This window comes from Nicotiana tabacum, unplaced genomic scaffold, assembly GCF_000715075.1.
Source record: "Nicotiana tabacum cultivar K326 unplaced genomic scaffold, ASM71507v2 Un00002, whole genome shotgun sequence".
Classification (NCBI taxonomy): Eukaryota; Viridiplantae; Streptophyta; class Magnoliopsida; order Solanales; family Solanaceae; genus Nicotiana; species Nicotiana tabacum.
The window spans coordinates 635,431-642,129 of NW_027438240.1; the positions used below are offsets into that span (position 1 = coordinate 635,431).

Here is a 6,699-nt window from a genome sequence, read left to right on the forward strand (position 1 = left end):
TATATTCCTAGTTATTATTATACCGAACTTTAGCTCCTTCCTCTTCTAGAAGAGTCTTGAACTTGTTTTGGTGCAAGAAATCATCAGCGTTGAAATTACTGTAGAGATCTTGGGAAAAGAAATGGTATAGAGAAAGAAGTTACAAAGAGGGAGGAATGGAGAGGGAGGGAGGGGGAAAGAGAGTGGGGTGATGGAGGGAGGGAGGAAGAGGGAGAGAGATTATCCTATTGTCTTGTTGTTCAAGAAAGACCAAAACTTTTAGGAACACAGACTCTTGAGCAATTACTTGGTTTACATTAAATAAAATACCCTGAGATCTTCTTCCATCTCAAAAAAAAAAATACCCTGAGATCTTCTTCTTATTTTTTGATAAGTAAAATAACCTGACATTATCAAATGACATCTTTTATGGTTTTGTACCAGCTCTTGTTGATTTCTTAAGCAATTGCTGAAACCTAATCATTTCAAGTAGTTGTATTCTTGGTCTATTTCTCTTTGTGGTTGTACTTTGCTTCCCTAGACTTAATGCACGTGAGAGTCTCTGTACATGGTTCGAACTTCCCTAGACTTCCTTAGACTTCCCTAGTCTAGGGAAGTTCGAACCATGTACAGAGACTCTCACGTGCATTAAGTCTAGGGAAGCAAAGTACAACCACAAAGAGAAATAGACCAAGAATACAACTACTTGAAATGATTAGATTTCAGCAATTGCTTAAGAAATCAACAAGAGCTGGTACAAAACCATAAAAGATGTCATTTGATAATGTCAGGTTATTTTACTTATCAAAAAATAAGAAGAAGATCTCAGGGTATTTTTTTTTGAGATGGAAGAAGATCTCACGGTATTTTATTTAATGTAAACCAAGTAATTGCTCAAGAGTCTGTGTTCCTAAAAGTTTTGATCTTTCTTAAACAACAAGACAATAAGATAATCTCTCTCCCTCTTCCTCCCTCCCTCAATCACCCCACTCTCTTTCCCCCTCCCTCCCCCTTCCTCCCTCTTTGTAACTTCTTTCTCTATACCATTTCTTTTCCCAAGATCTCTACAGTAATTTCAACGCTGATGATTTCTTGCACCAAAACAAGTTCAAGACTCTTCTAGAAGAGGAAGGAGCTAAAGTTCGGTATAATAATAACTAGGAATATAACTAAAACTCGTATCTATCTTTTATGACAAGAGCACCATTTACAGCTGCATCAAATTCATACATTGTCAAAGTGGGTGGGCAGTCAACAATCTTGTCACCAGGATCTAATACGCACCCACAGCAGAAAAACAGTTAAATATCTGAAGTGTAGGTAAAACAAGAACTATATATGCAAAAATGCCAAATACTTATAGTCAGCATTTAGTTAGACTTCTGATAAATGAGTAGTCCAATCCTATTACTTACCGCATAATCAAATCAATGAGAACAATCAAAATTGATAATCAGCATCCTTCCAGTAACTTTCTTCTTTTGTTGGATCTGCAATTCAACAACTTCATTGGTTTTAGCTTATCCATCTCCGTACTATTGCGAAAATCATCAATCAATCGATCACTTCCTCTTGCAATTTCTATAAATAAAAGTGGGTTGAGTTTTCTTTTTCCTTTTCTGCTCAGATGAAAGGAAAGGATGCTTCAATAGCATATCAGCAGTCCATCGCGATCTCGGCTCCTTAACATGACACTTTTTCAAAAAATCTTCAGCTTCTTTTGACAAACCTTTGTTTTGCAAATCCGGTGATCCCATTCCAATTTTGCACAATAGATAAACAATGTCGTCATCTTCACTGCAATCCCACATTGTCTTCCATGTAACCAGCTCAAAGGCAGTGCACCCAAAAGCCCAAATATCGGCTTCAGGTCCGTACTCATTACCAAGAAATGATTATGGCGCCATGTACATAGGTATTCCCTTGAGTCCGCTCTTTCTTTTCTGACTCCTCACTCCAACCTTCTTTGCGAACCCAAAATCAGCAATTTTGGCAATTCGCGAATGTTATCCGGTTTAATATCAAGGTGAACGAAACCTCTCCCGTGAATATCACTAAGCCCCAAGAGAATCGATTTCGCGTACTACTTTACCTCAAAATCACGCAATCCTTTCCCTGAATTTGATTGTCATTTTGTGCGGAAGAAGCTTGAGATGGTTTTATTTCTCTTTATTTCATCTCCTCTTCATTTCAACTGGCCGATATTTTCACTAAATCCTTGTCTAGTGTTCCACACAATCTTCTCCTGGGCAAGCTGGGAGTTCTCTCACCCCAAATCTTGAGGGGGTGTTAGCATAGATAGCATAGATGACCCAATTGATAGACTTGCTGAAGTCCCAACATAGTAGCAATCCCAATATGTAAAAGTCCACTATTTATTTGGTTGTATTCTTTTTGTATAAGGACTCGGTATTACACTTGTACAAACACCTTTTTAATAATAAATGAAACTCATATTTCTTCTCAGATATTTCTCTCTCTCGAACATTTTAGGGTTCGTCAAACTGAAATCCTTCAATTTCTCTCTTTTCATTTGCAAATCTCACATGGTATCAGAGCAAACGTGGTTGGTTTCATCATTTTATATGATTCTATCGGTTCAATTTTTGATTTTGATCAACTTTCACATCGGTGATTCTTCGTGGGTTCGGGTTTTGGTTATCGATGTTAATTCCTTAGTGATTGAACAAGTTCAGCCATAAATTTGGAGTTTGTATAGACGATTGAGGTAGCGATTCATTGGTTGCTGGTCTTTCGCGATTTTCCTACAATTTAGGGTTTGCTTTCTCAGATTTGGTGGTATTTCTCTATACTTTGTTAATTTGCATTGTTTCTAGTATAATTTCATACAATTTCGATTGTTCATTTGCATCCTCTTTGATTTGGATAACTATGGCTGTTGATTCTGCCCTTCCCACTTCATTCGAGACTCTAGAAATTAGTCCTAACCCTAGTGTTGATCCTTTCCATCCCATATACCTTCACCCCTCAGATACTCCAGGGAAAATATTGGTTTCAGTCCCATTCGCTGGAATAGGATATGGTGAATGAAGAGAGGGAATGATAATATATCTTTCGGTAAAGAATAAACTCCAACTCATAAATGGGTCTTTCACCAAACCTGACTCCGATTCTAGGCTTTACCCTTAGTGGAAGAGGTGTAACAATATGGTGAAAGTTTGGATTATGAATGCCCTTTCCAAGAAAAGATCTAAAATTGTCCTCTATTACAAAACAGCCAAGGAAGCTTGGGATACCCTAGAAGAGCGTTATGGAGTTGCCAACACTTCTCAATACTATAGTTTTCAAAGGGCTATAGCCGCCACTACTTAGGGGTCTTCTGACATAGCTACATATTTCACAAGGTTGAAAGGTTACTGGGATAAGCTTGGTACTTGAACGTTTGGCAGACCATGCACATATGGTGCTCTTCTTGAGTTTATTGACGGCCAATAGCTCATTCAATTTCTTTCTGGGTTAAATAATACATATTCTACTGTTCGAAGTAACATTCTAATGATGAGTCCCGTACCATATGTTGGAAAGGCATATTCTTTATTGATTAGGGATAAAATCTAATGCTCCAATTTTTTCTTCTAATTCAGCTTTTTTTCTTGCCAACTCACAATCTGCTCATGCACCTCCACAATAAAACAACCCTAGAAATTATACTCAATAAGTTAATTTTGAGCCTAAGAAGTCCTTAATATCTTGCAAGTATTGTATGAAGACTGGACATACAGTGGACAAATGTTATAAGCTCCATAGGTTTCCTCCAAATTTCAAATTCACCAAAAACAGACCTCCACATGAAAGGAAAGTTGTTGCTTGTGCTTAATTGGAGACATCTTCTGAGACTTCCATGACTCCTGACACTCAGAATGCTGATGTCTCTCTACATGGGTTCTCAAAGTAACAGTATGCTCACCCCTTATCCATTTTCCAGCAGGCACAACTTACCTCTCATCCACAGTCTTCATCCTCAACTGCTTATGCCAACTTTGTAGGTCTGGTCAACAGTACTGTTTTTAATAAAGATGGTTCTTTTGCATGCAATGCTTCTAAAATAGATTTAGTTTCTTGGATTTTGGATTTTGGATTTTGGATTCTGGTGCCACTAATCACATGATACCACATAAATACCTATTGTTGACACCTTCTCTCATTACATTGCCTAATGGTTACGAGGTTAAAGTCACATCCATGGGTTCTCTTTCACTGTCTTCTACTATCATTTTAACCAATGTCTTATTAGTGCCGTCCTTTCAGTTCAATTTGATTTCTATACATCAACTCCTTACTCAAATCAATTGTTATGTTATTCTTACTGTTGTATCTCTTTTCCTACAGGGCCCTTCTCTGAAGAGACCATTGGAAATTGGTAAAGTGGATCATGGTCTCTCACATGCCTTTCACTACATCTATTTCTGCCCCCGTTTCTCTTTATCATTTAGTAACTACTGTAGCACCTATTGTTTTTGCTTTTCCATCAGTTTCTCTAAAGGTTTCAAATAATGATGTGTCACCTAGTGCATGTTCATTACATACTAGTGTTAATGATATTTCTCCATCTTCTGTGTTTTCGACCTCATGTAATTCTACAACTATTAATAAAAATGATATTTTGTGGAATCAACGAATGTGTCACATTCCTTTTGTGAAAATGATTTCTATCCCACATCTTCCTTCTAAATTTTCAGCAAAACAATCTTTTACTTGTCCAATATGTCCCATGGCAAGACAGTAGAGAACTCCTTTTCCTGATAGCACCACTCATTCTTCCAGAATTTTCCAACTAGTTCATATTAACCTATAGGGACCCTACCATATTGCTACCTACAATAGTTTTAAATATTATTTAACCATTGTAGATGACTATAATAAGGTAACCTGGACTCATTTACTTTCATGTAAAAGAAATGTCTTTTCTCTTATCAAGGCTTTCATAAACATGGTCTCCACTCACTATGGTACCACTGTCCAGACTATAAGAACTGATAATGCTTTTGAACTAGGATCTTGTACTTCCTATGATGAATACCTTTCTTCCATCTCACTAAACTACTTGTTCATACACTCCATAATAAAATGGTGTGAAAGGAAGCACAAGCACTTATTGAAAACTGCTAAAGCCCTCTTATTTCAGTCTAAACTGCCCACCAAATATTGGGGGGGGGGGGGAGTGCATTCTTACAACCACTTACCTAGTTAACAAATTTTCATCTACTGTTATTTCAAATAAAACTCCATATGAAGTGTTAAATGGTTAACCTCCCTCTTATATCTTAGATCTTTTGGTTGTTTGACCTATGCTTCTGTTCCCGTTCCTCACAGGGATAAGCCCAGAGTTGTCCCTTGCATATTTATGGGATATACCTTTGGGAAGAAGGGATATAAACCGCTCCACCTATATACCAAATCCATTTTCTATTCCAAAGATGTCTCTTTTGTTGAGCACCTGTTTCCATCCAACTCTTCTCCTTCTGTGTATTTTCCTACTTCCTCTCAACATTCATCTAAATCTTTTGATGCCACTTCTTTCTCTTTTCCTTCTCATTCTTCACCCACTACTTTTGCTTCCTCTCCTACTTTCCCTGTTCCTGCTTCACCCATTATTCCTCTTTTACCCTCTCCTTCTTCCTTGCCTCCTCTAAGAAGATCTTCTAGGCCTTCTAATCCTCCAGTGCATTTGAAGGATTATGTGTGCAACTCTGCTCCACACTCGGTTTCTTCTTTACCCTATCCAGTTCCTTCATCCAGTTCTGTAACGACCCGACTTGTCATTTTAAGAATTAACGTTTCGTTCAGTGACTTAAGGTCTCGAGCAGCTTCATAATATGTAGTATGACCCGCGGGTGTGGTCGAGTTTAAATTACTGAAGATTCAGAATTAAATTAAAAGAACAATCCTTATTTAGAAGCTTAAATGGAAAGAGTTGACCGAAGAGTTGGCTTTTGAGCAAACAACTCCGAAATGGAATTTGATAATGTCAATAGCTCCGTATGGTTATTATGGACTTAAGGACATGTCCAGAAAATTATTTAGAGGTCTGTAGAGGAATTAGGCTTGAAATGGCGAAAGATGAATTTTTGGGAAGTTTTACCGGGGGTTAACTTTTTGATATCGGGATCGGAATCTAGTTCTGAAATTTTCATAGTTCCGTTATGTCATTTATGACTTGTGCGCAAAATTTGAGATCAATCGCAATTGATTTGATACGTTTCGGCGCAAAATATAGAAGTTGGAAGATTTGAAAACTCATAATTTGATTCGATGCGCGATTCGTAATTTCGGTGTTGTTTCGCGTGGTTTGAAGTCTCAACTTAGTTTATATTGTATTTTGAGACATGTTAGTATATTTGTTTAAGGTCCCAAGGGCTTCGGGTGGATTTCAGAATGTAAACGGAATGGATTTCGGACAAAGAGGGTTGCTGAAAATTTCTGTCGCCAGAAATTTTTGGTGCGCGGAGCCAACTTTGAAAGCTTATATCTCGCAATTCATAAGGAATCGGAAACTTTTAAAAACATAAAAGTTGTAGTTCTGAAAAGTTAAACCATTCATTATCTGAAAACTTTGATTCTTGTTTCCAGAAAGTTAAACCATTCATTATGTGGACATTTGTACAGAAAGTTATGATGGATTGAAAGGCTGGTAGAGCAGTTTCGCCAGAAATTTCTGATGCGTGGATCCGACTTTGGAAGCTTATATCTCGCAATTCA

The 6,699-nt window shown here is 37.4% G+C and overlaps 1 pseudogene; it reads right to left on the bottom strand.

The window, feature by feature from the left end:
• Positions 1-1,432: 1,432 nt before the first annotated feature.
• On the bottom strand, positions 1,433-3,004 carry LOC107829358 (mitogen-activated protein kinase kinase kinase 20-like; annotated as a pseudogene).
• Between the last annotated feature and the right edge of the window lie 3,695 nt (positions 3,005-6,699).